The sequence below is a fragment of the Mobula birostris genome, chromosome 8 (assembly GCF_030028105.1).
Source record: "Mobula birostris isolate sMobBir1 chromosome 8, sMobBir1.hap1, whole genome shotgun sequence".
Taxonomy (NCBI): domain Eukaryota; kingdom Metazoa; phylum Chordata; class Chondrichthyes; order Myliobatiformes; family Myliobatidae; genus Mobula; species Mobula birostris.
Genome location: NC_092377.1, coordinates 160,199,784 through 160,216,841, shown reverse-complemented (window position 1 = coordinate 160,216,841; position 17,058 = coordinate 160,199,784).

The window sequence follows — 17,058 nt, the reverse complement described above, 5'->3', positions numbered from 1 at the left end:
CGGCAGCAGTGGTGGAGGCAGAAACGATAGGGTCTTTTAAGAGACTCCTGGATGGGCACATGGAGCTTAGAAAAAGAGGTAATTTCTCAGATAAGGACATGTTTGGCACAGCTTTGTGGACCAAAGGGCCTGTATTGTACTGTAGGTTTTCTATGTAACACCCTAAAAGTTAGCTTGCAGGTTGAGTTGGTGGTGAGGAAGGCAAATGCCATGTTAGCATTCATTTCAAGAGGCCTAGAATTCAAAGAGCAAGGATGTGATGCTGAGGCTTTATAAGGCACTGGTGAGGCCTCACCTTGAATATTGTGAACAGTTTTGGGTCCTTGACCTAAGAAAAGATGTGCTGGCATTGGAGAGGGTCCAGAGGAGGTTCACAAGGATGATTCCAGGAATGAAAGGGTTATCATACGAGGAATGTTTGATGGCTCTGGGTCTGTACTCGCTGGAATTCAGAAAGATGAGGGGGGATCTCATCGAAACCTTTCAAATGTGAAAGGCCTAGACAGAGTAGATGTGGAAAGGATGTTTCCCATGGTGGGGGAGTCTAGGACAAGAGGGCACAACCTCAGGATTAGAGGGGTGTCCATTTAAAACAGAGATGCGGAGAAATTCCTTTAGCCAGAGGGTGGTGAATTTATGTAATTTATTACCACAGGCAGATGTGGAGGCCTGGTCATTGGGTGTATTTAAGGCAGAGCTTGATAGGTTCTTGATCGGTAATGGCATCAAAAGTTATGGGGAGAAGGCCGGGGAGTGGAGCTGAGGAGGGGAAAGATCAGCCATGTTTGAATGGCAGAGCAGACTTAATGGGCCAAACGGCCTAATTCTGCTCCTATGTCTTATGGTCCTATGGTCAAACCTACGAAAATAACCATTTGTCAGACAAGAGGACCGATACACCCAGTGGCCACTTTATTAGGTGCATCTGTAGTGGTGTTGATGCAAATATCTAATTAGCCAATCTTGTGGCAGCAATTCAGTCCATTAAAGCATGCAGACATGGTCAAGAGGATTAGTTGTTGTTCAGAGCAAACATCAGAATGGGGAAGAAATGTGAGCTAAGTGACTTTGACCATAGAATGACTGTTGATGCCAGTAAGGGGTGGTTTGACTAACTCAGAAACTGCTGATCTCCTGGAATTTTCATGCACAACAATATTTAGAGTTTGTATGAATGGTATGAATAACAGTAAAACATCCAGTGAGCGGCGGTTCTGTGGGTGAAAACATCTTGTTAATGAGAGAGGTCAGAGGAGAATGGCCAGACTGGTTCAAGCGGACAGGAAGGTGAGAGTAACCCCACTAACGAAACGTTACAACAGTGCTGTGCATTCGAGCATGTCTGGATGCACAGCGCATGGAACCTTGAAGTGGATGTGGTAGAGCAGCAGAAGGTCACAGCAGGTCCCGCTCCTGCACCTCAGGAAGTGGCCACTGAGTACACTTAACCTACTTCCTCCAGACATTAGGCTTAACGGAAGCATGTTCCGACTGAGTCTGGATTGGTGCAATCAAGAAGGAGGCACGCCAGCAATTGTACTTCATTAGGAGTTTGAGGACATTTGGTACGTCACCAAAGACTTCGGCACATTTCTAAAGATGAACGTTGGAGAGCATTCTGGCGGGACGCGTCATGGCCTGGTGCGGAGGCCTGAACATGCAGGATCAAAAGAAGCTGAAGAGGGCAGTAGACTCAACCATCTCCTTCAACACCACCTCCCCACCATTGAGGACACCTTCAAATGGCAGTGCCTCAAGAAGGCAGCGTCCATTATTAAGAATCCTCACCGTCCAGGACATGTCCTCCTCTCAGTACTAACATCAGGGCGGAGGTACGGCAGGCTGAAGACCCATATCCAATGTTTTAAGAACAGCTTCAACTCTGTACTCAGATTTCCAGACGGCCTGTGAACCCAAGAGCACTACCTCGCTATTCCTCTTTTTCAACATTAATTTTAATTTTTTATGTCTTGTTTTGTTATTGCTAACAGAAAACAACAACTTCCATGGCATACGTTAGTGATGAGAAGCCTGATTCTGCGTCTGACCGACTCATTCAAGTCAGGCACGGTGTTCATGGTGGCTGGGTCGATGTGCTGGAGCTCCCTGTCTGTTGTGGAGTGCCAACAGGTCAAGAATATGCCCCAGCACTCCCTTCCCAGAATACCCAGGAATGGGCAACAGATAAAAGATTTTCCCCCTTCCACACCATCCCGATGAAAAGTCTCCGGCCAAAATATTGACTCTCTAGAGACACTGCCTGACCTGCTGAGTTCCTCCAACGTTATGTGTATGTTGGGTTTCCAACATCTGAAAAATCTCTGTGTTTATCAGCAGCTCCAGCCTGGTAGTGCTTGTTGCAGGTAAAACCTTTGTCTTTCATTAATATTTACCAGTTTACCAGTTTTAGTATGGAGCCCAAAACACACAAGGAGCAGAGATCAGTGTAGATGAAAAATTGTAATATTTTACAACGCAGCCACAAGGAAACAGTGTGCCTAACCTGAAAAGTTCAGACAGAATCGGAATTAGATCTCTCATCACTAACATATGTCCTGAAATTTTTTGTTTTGCAGCAGCAGTACAAAGCAAGATGCTAAAAATTACTATACTGTAAATTACAGAAATAAATCAATAGTGAAAAAGAGGAATTGCGAGCTGGTGTTCCATGCTGACAAGATGATTATTCCGTTGCCTTCAGTCTGGTCGGTCCATGTCACTTATCCCTTCCCGATCTCTTTAGATTCCCATTGGACTATGCTCTTATCAATCATGCAAACTTTAAGCTGCATTATCCACCGGAGTCCTATTTGTATGTCATTTAGCCCCTGCTGGAAAGACTGAGCTAGGACAGGATTTAAATGCAAGGCATCAAGGAGTCTTCTGAACGCTTCTTGTGAGTCAGCATGCTGGTGAATGTCACTGGTACCTGGAGACACATTTGCCCACTCACATGCATAATGGAGACATGCAGAAGCAAACTAATTCGTCAACCCTCCATCCGTGAAGAACTGGAGCTGCGGAGAATGAAGATTAACCTTTTAAGAAAGCCCCTTCTCCAGGGTCAAAGAGAATTTTTGCCAGAACCTCCAGGGATGTTGATGTATACACTCAGAGGCCAATTTACTCTGTGTACCTAATAAAGTGGCCACTGAGTGTATGTTCATGGTCTTCTGCTTCTGTAGCCCGTCCATATAAAGATTTGATGTGCTGTGCATTCAGAGATGCTTGTCTGCACACCACTGTTGTAACACATTGATATTAGAGTTACTGTCACCCTCCTGCCAGCTTGAACCAGTCTGGCCATTCTCCTCTGACCGCTCTCATTAACAGCTGCCCACTGGATGTTCTTTTGTTTTTCCTGCAATTCTTGTCAACTCTTCTGCTTCCCTGAGACTGTTGTGCATGGAAATCCCAGGGGATCAGAGGCTTCTGAGATCCTCAAACCACCCCATCTGGCACCTGCAATCATTCCACAGTCAAAGTCACTTTATTCATATTTCTTCCCCATTCTAATGTTTGACCTGAAGAAGATGACTCTTCTTCTTCTTTTCACTTTTAATGGCAGTTGGAAGTCCAACTTAAAGGTGGATTACCACCACCAGCAGGACTGGAGTGTGATGTAGAGAACTGGGAAATAAAGCATAAGAACATAAGAAATTGGAAAAGGAGTCGGCCGTGTGTCCTGTCGAGCCTGCTAGCCAGTCAATAAGATCATGGCTGACCTGGCCATGGACTCATCTCCACCTACCTGCCCTTTCCCCATAACCCTTAATTCCCCTACTAGACAAAAATCATTCCGTCCTTGTCCTTACTACTTCTCTTTTGAAATGAAGGCTAAATTACCTCCACAAGGCCGATAGATTGTAAAATAGTGAAAGATGATACTGTGAATTAAATTAAAGTCACTCCCATAGCTTTTAAATGAAAACTATCAACCCCCAAAGATTGTAATGAAGCCCACATTTGAAACTGAACATCTTGACTATGTCTGCATGCTTTTCTGTATTGAGTTGCTGCCACATGATTGGCTGATCAGAATTTTGCATTAATGAGCAGGTGTGACTAATAAAATGAACACAGAGTATTTGCCCTGTCTGCTGGGATAGAGAGTGGATGCTCTGTGCAAGTCTGCTGTCCAAGGCCATATATCCAGAGTATTTTATAAATGCTCTGCAAATTATTCATAGATGTCCACTTTGTTTTCAGTCTCTAGTTTTGAGGACTGCCCCAAAGGATTGAATGCACTGCATCTGCTGCTTTGTAACCACTTTACCAAGTACTCAAGAATTATAACTCTACGTGAGCCTAGCAATATTTAATGTGCAAAGTTTGTTGGGTGTCAACATATTCAAAATAAGTTGCAATGCTTGCAGCTCCCTCAGAATGCTGGAGGAACTCAGCAGGCCAGGCAGCGTCGATGGGGAAAAAAGTACAGTTGACATTTTGGGCCAAGTCTCTTTAGCAGGACTGGGGAAAAAACGGTGAGTGGATTTAAAAGGTGGGTAGATTTAAGTACTCTACTGTCGCAATGAGGTTGGAGGAACAAAACCTTATATTCCATCTGGGTAGCCATCTGATGGATGACTATCGATTTCTCAACCTTTGGTAATGGCCACCCCCACCCCCCTTCATCATCCCCTTTTCCCTCTCTCACCTTATCACCTTGCCTGCCCATCGTCTCCCTCTGGTGTTCCTCCCCACTTTTCTTTCTTGGATAAAATAAAATACTTTTATTTATTAATAGAAAGAGCAAAATCAATGAACTTAATTTATTCTCAGTGCCTCCGAATTTAATATCAAGGTATTTTGCATTATGGAAAGAGTTTGTTCCTATGCTAAATGGAGCATTTTTCACTCTCAGTTATGCAATGACAGTTACTCCAAGACTTTTGACTGGGGAGTTGGCAATCCTAGCACAGTTGCATAATGTTATCCATTCTTAGTTGCATTGCCTCCATGAAGAGTTGCATTTCATGCGCTGCTGCGGCTGGGTCTATGGAGAATAGAGTTATAACACTACAACACTGTGCTCTGTGTTCATTTCTGGTTGCCTCACTACAGGAAGAATGTGGAAGCCATAGAAAGGGTGCAGAGGAGATTTATAAGGATGTTGCCTGAATTGGGGAGCATGCCTTATGAGAACAGGCTGAGTGAACTCTGCCTTTTCTCCTTGGAGCGATGGAGGCTGAGATGTGACCTGATAGAGGTGTATAAGATGATGAGAGGCATTGATCGTGTGGATAGTCAGAGGCTTTTTTCCCCAGGGCAGAAATGGTTGCCACAAGAGGACACAGGTTTAAGGTGCTGGGGAGTAGGTACAGAGGAGATGTCAAGAGTAAGTTTTTTACGCAGAGAGTGGTGAGTGCGTGGAATGGGCTGCTGGCAACGGTGGTGGAGGTGGATACGATAGGGTCTTTTAAGAGACTTTTGGATAGGTAAATGGAGCTTAGAAAAATACAGGGCTATAGGTAAGCCTAGTAATTTCTAAAGTAGGGACATGTTCAGCACAACTTTGTGGGCTGAAAGTCCTGTATTGTGCTGTAGATTTTCTACGTTTCTAACACAGAAACAAGCCCTTCTGCCCATCTAGTCCATGTGAACTATTATTCTGTCTAGTCCCTTCAAGCAGCACCTGGGCCATATCCCTGCAGACCCCCCACTCATCCAAGTATGTTATCCAAACTTCTCTTCAATGTTGAAATCAAACCCCCATCCACCACTTCCACTGGAAGCTCATTCCACACTCTCACCACCCTCTGGGAGAAGAAGTTGCCCCTCAGATTCCCCTTAAACATTTCACCTTTCACCCTTAACCTATCACCTCTAGTTCTAGTCTCTCCCAAACTCAACAGAAAAAGTCTATCTATGCTCCTCTTAATTTTGTATACCTCTATCAAGTCTCCCTTCATTCCGTTGTGCTCCAGGTAATAAAGCCCGGGCCTACTCAACCTTTCCCTATAACTCAGGTCCTCAAGTTTGGCAACATCTTTGAAAACTGTAAATCTTATAAATTATCACTTATAGCCTAATTTTATTGCAAAATCTTATCACTTTATTGAGATTCATTACAGAAAAGGCCCTTCTGGCCCTTTAACCCTACCTAGCCTAATCACAGGGCAATTTACAATGACCGATTAAACTACCAACTGTTATGTCCTTGGACTGTGGGAGAAAACCAGAGCACCCGGAGGAAATCCACGCAACACAGAGAACATACAAACTCCTACAGGTGGCGGTGGGAATAGAACCTGGGTCACTGGTACTGAAAGCACTGTGCTAACCACTATGCTACCGTGGCGCACAGATGGAGGCCATTTGGCCTGTCATCTTCATGCAAGTCATAAATAAACTTCAGGTGTATGGAAGCATAGGATTTACCAGCTAGATCATCAAATGAAATTCTGGGCCATCAAACCGAAGGCAAGAGTTTAGCAAATGGGGTATTTCAAATTGGGAAACTTAGATATAAATGCATTGTTCTACAAAAGTCTTGGCACATATACAGTATATAGCTAAGGTGCCTGAGATGTTTGCACAGTACTGCATTTCTCAAAGTGGAGCAGGGAGCAAGTTTATAAATCTGGTGGGAGCAAATGATGTAAGGAATGGAGAGGGTGGTGTGTGTGCCACAGGAGGGGTGTGGGACAAGTGGCAGAGGGGAGTGCCAGGGGCAGCAGGTGGCACAGGTGCAGATCCAACCAGCCCTGAGACACCAGGCAAGATCATTTGATTCCAAACAATTGGTTTATTGATCATTACAGAATGTCTCTCTGGTGCTTCCCACGCCCTCCCCTCTCCCTTCCCCTTTTCCCAACCATGATTCCACTCTCCCTGCCCCCTTCCCACTCCCAGTCCACAATAAACACCCATATCAGAATCAGGTTTGTCATCATTCACGTGTGTCATGAAATGTGTGTGTGTTTTTTTTGTGGCAGCAGTAGAGGGCAATACATGAAATCATGACACAGACACAAGTGGGACTGCAGATGCTGGAAATCCAAAGCAATACACGGAACGTGCTGGAGGAGCTCAGCAGGTCAGGCAGCATCCATGGATGGGAGTATGTATGATAAAGGTCTCAGCTGAAGAGTCAACTGTTTATTCCTATCCAAAGATGCTGTCTGACCTGATAAAATTACTACAAAACTGTGCTGAAGTCTTAGGCACCCTAGCTATATACATGTGCCAAAGACTTTCGCACAGTACCGGTGGACTTAGTTTAAAAAAAAGGTCCTATGACATAGAATCATAGAAACAGCTCCTTTTAGTCTCACCTTGTCTGTGTTGGCTCTGGTGCCAATCGAAGCCAATCGTGTTTGCCCACATTAGACATATTAAACCAGTGATTCCCAATCTACATGTACAGAGAGAAAAAAAGATTATGTGAACAATAAACACAAACAAATGGTGTCCAGAACTGAAGTCCATGAAAGTGAGTTCATTCACAGACATGAAACCGCAGCATCATTTAAGCGCAGAGCCGAGTAATAGACATAAACATACTTTATTGATCCGGAGGGAAATTAGGTTTCGTTACAGTTGCACCAACCAAGAACAGAGTACAAACATAGCAATACAAAACCACAAGCAATCAAATAATAATATGTAAACCATGCCAGATGGAAATAAGTCCAGGACCAGCCCACTGGCTCAGGGTGTCCAAGGGAGGAGCTGCAAAGTTTGATGGCCACAGGCAGGAATGACTTCCCATGACGCTCAGTGCTGCATCCCGGTGGAATGAGTCTCTAGCTGAATATTCTCCTGTGCCCAATGGTGTAAATGATGTTACACGCTGACGTCGGGTTGGCAGAGGGAGGGATGTACACAACAACCACAACTGCATGTGAGATTTCCCTTGGCAAATAATATGGCCGGAGTCCAACAGCAAAAATTTCAATATCCAGGCTACAAACGTGCCCCTTGATCGTAATATGACCAGGATTGCACCATCTGTTGTTAACTAGAACAGCAAGCCCCCTCATTTACGCTTATCGCTCTCAGTGCACTTCCGGTCAGCCCAAACAGTCTGGAAGCCCTTTATGGAAACGTTTTGGTCGGGTATGTCCTCGTGCAGCCACGTTTCAGTAAAACACATAACATTGCTCTCCCGAAATGTTCTCTGACTCCTGGCTAGCGCTGTCAACTTGTCCATTTTATTACCCAGCGATCTCACATTGCCCATAATGAGAGAGGGGCGACACGGCTTATAACTCCTCTTCTCCGTAAGTCTCTACCCGGCCCTCTTCACTCGCCTTTTTGATCCCACTCTGCATCCTCTGTGTGTTTTCCTCCAGATTCCAGCATCGCAGAGCAGCGAGCTGAACCGTCCGGTCCCTGACCTTAGGCCCCGACCTTTTCAGTCTGGCCTGGCACTTAAATCATCGTCCAAACATTGGGTTCTGTCACTTCAATAGGCTCCGGGACCTGTGCCCTACCATATCTTGGGCTGTTTTGATTTGACTCAAGAAAGAGATTAGATTTATTTGCCACATGTACGTTGACACATTCTAATGTATATTTCAATGTACATGTGGCAAATAAATCTAATCTCTTTCTCTTCAGTGTTTAGAATTCCTTTGGAGTGAAGTTGGGAGCATGCTGCGCAAAACTACAGCGAAACAAGCCACCACAGGCAACAGCATGATATTGACCAGATAATCAGTTCCTATGATGGTGGTTTGTGATCAAATGATTGGGATGAAAGAGACATCATCCCCACTCATCAACCAAGGATACTCTGTGTTCATTGAGGGCCTTAGTTGTACGTTTCATCTGCTCACAGGCACTTCACCTTTGACGCGTGGCTTTCTGAGAAGGATGAGGATGAAATAACTACAATATGGGTAAGATTAAGGGAAGCTTGCAGGAATTGACTGGAATAAAACAAATCACTTCTTCCTAACATCCATCAAGCAGTCAGAGGCTGAAAGTTGCTTTGGAGGGAGCGAGGACGATTGATCAATGTATTACACTTCAATGGGTGACAGCTTGCACTGACATCTGGTGGAGGATGTGCTGAGGCAGCCTTTAAAGTGCAAACTTCTGTCTGATAAACTTCCAGATCGATGCTCAAACTCCCACTCTGGTTCGTTTTAACTGTTTCATTTAGTTTCTCTCTTTCTCTCACTCTTTCTATCATCCTCATTACACTCTCTCCATCACTTTCATTCTCCCTATCTCCCTCACTTTTTCTCTTGTCTTTTCTGCACTGGCTTTCTTTATTACTCTCACTTGTTTGGCTGGGGCGGTGGAGATATGTCTCTACCAAAGGAGGTGTAAGGCGCTCCTTCCCTCTGCTAGCCTGCAGATCACCCTTGGGCAAGGTGTAGCACCTGGTTAGCCCCCCGATCAGGGTCACGTGAAGCCATGGGAGCAGATGGTGGATGGTCATGTGATTAGCCGGTGTGAATCACAAGTCTTGCTAACTTGACCACTGGCGCCAGGCAGACAATCTCTGTGAAGAGTATCAATAATGGGTGGGGTCACCTGTCTTGTAAGGACATTGCCTAGAAGAAGGCAATGGCAAGCCACTTCTGTAGAGCTTGCCAAGAACAATCATGGTCATGGAAAGACTGTGATCACCCTCATCATAAGACACGGGCAGATGACGAATGCATGAACTATCTATTACACTCTCTCTCTATCAATTTTTCTCATTCATAAAAACATTGAATAAGGAGGCAGTGTCCGTGGGTTCACAGAACATTCAGACATCTGATGGCAGAGTGGAAGAAGCTGTTCCTAAAACATTGAGTATGGGTCTTCTGGCTCCTGTACCTCCTCCCTGATGGTAGTAATGACAACAGGACATATCCCGTGTGGTGAGGTGTAGATGACACCTTCTTGATGCACCAAGGCTTAGAAGGAAATGGACCAAGTGCTAGCAGGTGGGATTAGTATAGGTAGATGTTTGATGATAATGCATAAAAGCATGCAGACATTGTCAAGAGGTTCAATTGTTCAGACCAAACATCAGAATGAGGATGAAATGTGATCTAAGTGACTTTGACCATGGAATGATTGTTGGTGCCAGATGGAGTGGTTTGAGTATTTCAAAAATTGCTGATATCCTGGAATTTTCACGCACAACAGTCCCTAGAGTTTACAGAGAATGGTGTGAGAAACAAAAAAAGTAGGCAGTAGTTCTGTGGGCAAAAACACTTTGTCAATGAGTGGGGTCAGAGGAGAATGGGCAGACTGGTTCAAGCTGACGGGAAGGCGGCAACCAACTAGACTATGCTTTCCTAATATCATATTCCAAACATAAAACTGAATCCAGTGATAGTAAATGCTCCAAGAACTTATCACATTTTAAAGTAGTGCTGAACCAAAAGGATGTCCTGTATTTCCTTGCCAGCCCGAGAACAGCAGTGATGACTGGAATGCTCTCTCCTCCTCTCCAGCCTATAGAACTCCTGGACCAGACCGTGTTCCAATGCAGTTACTTCAGGGATCACAGTGCATACCAGAACGTGGCTCTCTAAAGCTACCACCTGGACTCCAAAGCCTTTTCATGATTAAGAAAATGGTGGGCATTCATATTGATTGATAAGGGCAAAATGACCGTCACTGAAATAGGGGAGGCTGAGCTACTGGCTAGGTCATTCACGGCAATTCCTAATCAAGATAATCCAAGTGAAGAGGTTAAACAATGTAGGCATAAGTCTCCAAGTGAATTCCCTGATGTGTTGGAAGGCAGCTATAGCCAAAAAACCCATGTCATACACTTCTTCTCTGACACTCACTTTAAACAAGGTGCCACTCTCTCCTTGGTGCCCTCTTCAAACCAGCCAATGGGGTCTCTTTCAGTTACTGCATTTCTCCCTTTCTCCCCGCCTTCAATATCCTTCCCTGGCCAGCTCTCTGACTTCCCAAAATCGTTCATTCTTTGTCTCCATCAAAAATTCCAAAAAAAATGCTCGCACCTCATTGTCTCTTCTCTTGAGTGTATTTATTGTTAAAGGCCACTCTACATGAACCACTGCAGATAGGTGAGGTAGAATGAGCTTTAAGAAGGGACGAGAATGTGAGTGAAGGTTAAAGAATGAAGATACAGGGGTGTGGCCAAGCGGTTAAGGCGTTCGTCTAGTGATTTGAAGGTCACGAGTTCGAGCCTTGGCTGAGGCAGCGTGTGTGTCCTTGAGCAAGGCACTTAATCACACATTGCTCTGCGACGACACTGGTGCCAAGCTGTATGGGTCCTAATGCCCTTCCCTTGGACAACATCAGTGGCGTGGAGAGGGGAGGCTTGCGGCATGGGCAACTGCTGGTCTTCCATACAACCCTGCCCAGCCCTGCGCCCTGGAAACTTTCCAAGGCGCAAATCCATGGTCTCATGAGATTTCCTGAAATCCATGGTCTCAACAGATGCCTATAAAAAAAAACGAACAAACCTTATCAGCATATTTAACTTAAAATGTAAAGTACAGAAGATCTGCATATCTGAGATATAATCTGAAGTGAAATTGTTTTACTTGCCAAACATTCTTATTCTTTCATGACATTTGAAAGTTTATTGGGAGCTCTCAGTTTACAAATCCACATGGTTTCAAAAGTCCAGGTCCATATATATTGTTCAGAGTAACTTGTGAGCATAGAGAAGGCATAGGAGCAGAATTAGGCCATTCAGCCCATCGAGTCAGCTCCATCATTCCATCATGGCTGATCTATTATTTCACTGAACCCCATCCTCCTGCCTTCTTCCTGTAGCCTTGGACACCCTTACTAATCAAGAAACTTTCAACCCAATGACTTGGCCTACATAGACATTTGTGGCATTGAATTCCCCAGACTCACCACCCTCTGGTTAAAGCAATTCCTCCTCATCTCTATGCTAAAGAGACGCTCATCTATCCTGAGGCTGTGCCCTCTGGTCCTAGACTCTCCCACCACTGGAAGCATAAGTTAATGGAGAAGGCAATGGTTGATAAGCAGCACCAACCAAGACAAGCACTCAGTATGTCAAACTTGTGTGAGGTGCATGATAAGGCTGAAGCTTCAGTACGGGAAAAAAGCACGCAACCTGGAAGCAGGTTCACGGGTTTGGTGAGTGAGACAGAAGACACTGACTATGGATATGCACATTAATCATTTATTTACAAACGGTAAAAGATTCAACCAAATATTCTAAATCTCCCCAATTTACACAAACTACAAAACTATATATTCAACATTTAGCTAAGAATGTGGAGCAAACGTTCCCAGTGGTTCTTCAGCGCTGGTCGTGATCTCCGTGGGAAGAGGATCCGCTGGAGACAAAAGGAAAGAGACTGAGCCTCCCGCGTGTGTTATTCTTATACCCCTGATGTGCCTGAAGCTGGACACTGGTGCTGTGGCTCATAAGGCAAACCAACGGGCAAAAGCTACTGCATCCTTCAAACGGGCCAATCGACAACTGGCATGGCAGAAGCACCTTTTGGACGACAAGTAAGCTAGCCGCCACATGAGAAAGCATCATATGGACTTTATAGAAATGTATAAAACCATATGGGGCATAGATAAGGTGGGTGATCATAGTGTTCTTCTCAGCGTAGATGAGTCTAAAACTAGAGGGGATGTTTAAGGTGAGAAGAGAAAGATTAAAAAGGGGATCTGAAGGAAAAGCTGTGTCATGGAGAAGATCCATTTCTACCAAAGGAGGTGTAAGGCGCTCCTTCCCTCTGCTAGCTGCAGGTCACCCTTGGGCAAGGTGTGGCACCTGCTGAGCCCTCCCCCGATCAGGGTGACGTGAAGTCATGGGAGTAGGTGGTAGATGGCCGTATAAGCAGTCTTGGTTATATGATCACTGACAAGTCCTGGTTATGTGACCACTGACACCAGGCAGACAATCTCTCTGAAGAGTCATATGTTGGTTGGGCTCATCCGAGTTGTAAAGACACTGCCCAGAAGAAGGCGATGGCAAACACTTCTGTAGAAAAATTTGCCAGGATCAATCATGTTCATAGACCATGATCGCCCGTGACAGACGACATGACGCATAATGATGATGATGAAAGGAACACCTTATCATATAAAGGATGATAACAGCATGTGCTATGAGCTGCCAGGTGGGGTGATAGAGGAGGAGAGAGGTAGGATTTTAATTGGAAACATTCATTTGCAGCATTAATCTTAGAGTCAACATTTACACCTTTTCTGGATTGCTTCACCAGTCAAACTGAAAATAGAATACTCTGAAAGAACAAACCCAGCCTTGCCTCTGGTGAAAGGGATTTTATAAGGCATTGGTCAGACCACACTTGGAGTATTGTGAGCAGTTCTGAGCCCCTTACCTAAGAAAGGACGTCTTGGAGGGTCCAGAGGAGGTTCAGGAGAATGAACCTGGGAATGAAAAGATTAATAAATAAGGAGCATTTGATGGCACTGGGCCTGTACTCACAGGAGCTTAGAACATTGAAATCTGTTGAATATTGAAAGGCCTAAACAGAGGGACCATGGAGAGGATGTTTCCTGCAGTGGGGGAGTCTAGGACCAGAGAACACAGCCTTAGAATACAAGGGCATCCCTTTGGAACAGAGGTGAGGGGGTATTTCTTCAACCAGTGTATGGTGAATCTGTAGAATTCATTACCACAGACAGCTGTGGAGGCCAAGTCATTGGGAGGTAGATAGGGTTCTTGATTAGTAAGGACATCAAGGATTACGGGTAGGAGGCAGGAGAATGGGGTTGAGTGGGATAATAAAAGAGCCGAGATGGAATGGCGGAGAAGATTTGATGGGTGAAATGCTAATTCTGCTCCTATGTCATAGGGTCTTATGGTCTTGTGTTTGGGCAACATTCAGTAGACTGTCTGTCTCTATCACTCTGAATACAGAGCACAGTGAGCCATATGTTTGACTATTCTAAAAATTCATTGAATTTATGCAGATCTAATCTTCCTCTAGCTAGGAGATGCATCTTGGTCTCTGTAAGTGATGACTTACCTTGCACACCAGGATCCTTTTCCAGTACTTCCCTTCCCATTGAGAATTGGTTGGCTGCATTGTAATCACTCCCTTCTTGTCTCCTTTGTGAAACAATGTTAACTTCCTAGCCTTGAAGCTGCCGGATTGATGTGCGGTTATTTTCCAATTAGACAGATCTTTCGTTGAGATTTATCACGCTGATTTCGCCTCTGCAGTCTCAGCAGGTTAATTTGTGACTTCCTTAGTATAGAAAGACACGGCTCATTGTTGGTACAAAGAATTTTGACAAAATTCAGTGGATGCACCATGGCAAGTATCCTGACTGGTTGCATCATGACCTGGTATGGAAACACCCATGCCCACGAACGGAAAAGCCTACAAAAATTAGATGATCCAGCCAGGTCTGTCACAGGGAAAACCCTCCCCACCATTCAGTGCATTTACAAGGAGCACTGCCACCAGAAAGCAGCGTCCATCATCAAGAAACCTCACCATCCACCCCACGCTCTTTTCTCACTACTGCCATCTGGAAGGAGTTACAGGAGCCTTAGGTCCTGCATCACCAGGTTGAGGAACAGTTATTACCCTTCGACCGTCAGGCTGCTGAACCAGCACAGATAGTTTCACTCACCTCAGCACTGAACTTATTCCACTATGCACTCACTTTCAAGGATCATACATCTCTCGTTCTCAATATTATTTACTATTCATTTTTTTTTTTTTTGTTTTTCTTTTACATAGAACAGTACGGCACCAGAACTGGCCCATCAGCACTCAGTGCTGTGCTGATCCAGTTAAAAAGTAAATCAAAAAACCCCAAAAAACGAATCCTTCCTACCTACATCATGTCCATATCCCTCCATCTTCCTCATATCCATGTACCTATCCAAACATCTCTTAAAAACCTCTAATGTATTTACCTCTCCCACCATACCAGGCAGCACATTCCAGACATCTACCTCGCTCTGATTAAAAAAACTTACTCCTCACATCCCCCTTGAACATACCCCCTCTCACCTTCAATGCATGCCCTCTGGTATTAGACATTTCAACCCTGGGAAAAAGCTATTCCCCGTCTATCTATGTTTCTCATAATCTTAGAAACCTGTATCAGATCTCCCCTCTGCCTCTGATGCTCGGGAGAAAACTACCCAAGTTTGTCCAGTCTCTCCTGATAGTTCATGCCTGCTAAACCAGGCAGCATCCTGGTAAACCTCTTCTGTGCCCTCTCCAAAGCCTCAACATCTTTCCTATAGTGGGGTGATCAGAACTGTATGCAATACTCCAGATGTGGCTTAGCCAGAGTTTTATAAAGTTGCAACATAACCTCTTGACTTTTGAACTCAATATCTCGATGAATAAAAGCAAGCATTCCATAAGCCTTTTTAACATGATTGACCTGTGTAGCCATTGTCATGGAGCTTTGAACTTGGACCCCAAGCTCTCTCTGCTCAGCAACACTGTTAGGGATCTTGTCCTTCAATGTACTGTCTCCTTGCATTTGCCCTGCCAAAGTGCAACACCTCACATTTCAAGTCAAGTCAAGTTGCTTTTATTATCATTTCAACCATAACTGCTGGTACAATACACAGTAAAAATGAAACAACAATTCTCCAGGACCATGGTGCTACATGAAACAACACAAAATTACACTAGCCTGCGTGAAACACAAAAATACACTAGACTACGTGAAACAACACAAAACTACACTAGACGACGTGAAAGAACACAAAACTACACTAGACTACCTGAAACAACACAAAACTACACTAGACTTCAGGCCTACACAGGACTACATAAAGTGCACAAAACAGTGCAAGACAGTACAATAATTAATAAACAAGACAATAGGCACAGTAAAGGACAAATTACAAAATAATGTAAATGTAAATGATGTAAACAATATTTTAGCAGGAATTGAGAAAGAAATGAGCAAAAATTGCAAAGGGAGTGAGTGGTGTTCAGTTGAGTGTGTTTGCATGAGTGTGTGTGTGTGTAGCTTGGTGTCAGACTAGACTCTGGGAATTGAGGAGTCTAATGGCTTGGGGGAAGAAACTGTTACACAGTCTGGTCGCGAGAGCCCGAATGCTTCGGTACCTTTTGCCAGATGGCAGGAGGGAGAAGAGTTTGTATGAGGGATGCGTTGGGTCCTTCATAATGCTGTTAGCTTTGCGGATGCAGCGTGTGGTGCAAATGTCTGTAATGGCAGGAAGAGAGACCCTGATGATCCCTTCAGCTGACCTCACCACCTGCTGCAGAGCCTTGTGATCTGAGACAGTTCAATTTCCGAACCAGGCAGTGATGCAGCTGCTCAGGATGCTCTCAATACAACCTCTGTAGAATGTGGTGAGGATGCAGGGTGGAAGATGGACTTTTCTCAGCCTTTGCAGAAAGTTGAGATGCTGCTGAGCTTTCTTTGCTATGGAGCTGGTGTTGAGGGACCAGGTGAGATTCTCCGCCAGGTGAACACCAAGAAATTTGGTGCCCTTAACGATCTCTACGGAGGAGCCGTCGATGTTCAGTGGAGAGTCATCGCTCCGTGCTCTCCTGAAGTCAACAACCATCTCTTTTGTTTTATTCACATTCAGAGACAGGTTGTTGGCTCTGCACCAGTCCGTTAGCCGCAGCACCTCCTCTCTGTATGCTGACTCATCGTTCTTGCTGATGAGACCCACCACGGTTGTGTCATCGGCGAACTTGATGATATGGTTCAAGCTGTGTGTTGCTGCACAGTCGTGGGTCAGCGGAGTGAACAGCAGCAGATTGAGCACACAGCCCAGTTTATCTGGGTTAAACTCCATCTGCCATTTCTCTGCCCACACCTGCAACTGATCTATATCAGATTGTATTCTTTGCCAGTCTTCTACACTATCCACAACTCCACCAATCTTGAATCATCTACAAACTTGTTAACCCATCCATCTACATCTTCATCCAGGTTAAATGGTTCTGTTTATTATCAAACAATGTATATAGTGCACAACCTGAATACTCGTCTTCACAGACATCCATGAAATGCAGAAGAACCCCAAAAGAATGAATGACAGAAAAATGTTAGAACCCAAAAGCCCCTTCTCCCCCCCCAACACAAGCAGTAGCATCAACACCCCCCTTCTCCCCGCCCGTTTCAGCAAAAAGTATCTGCACCCAT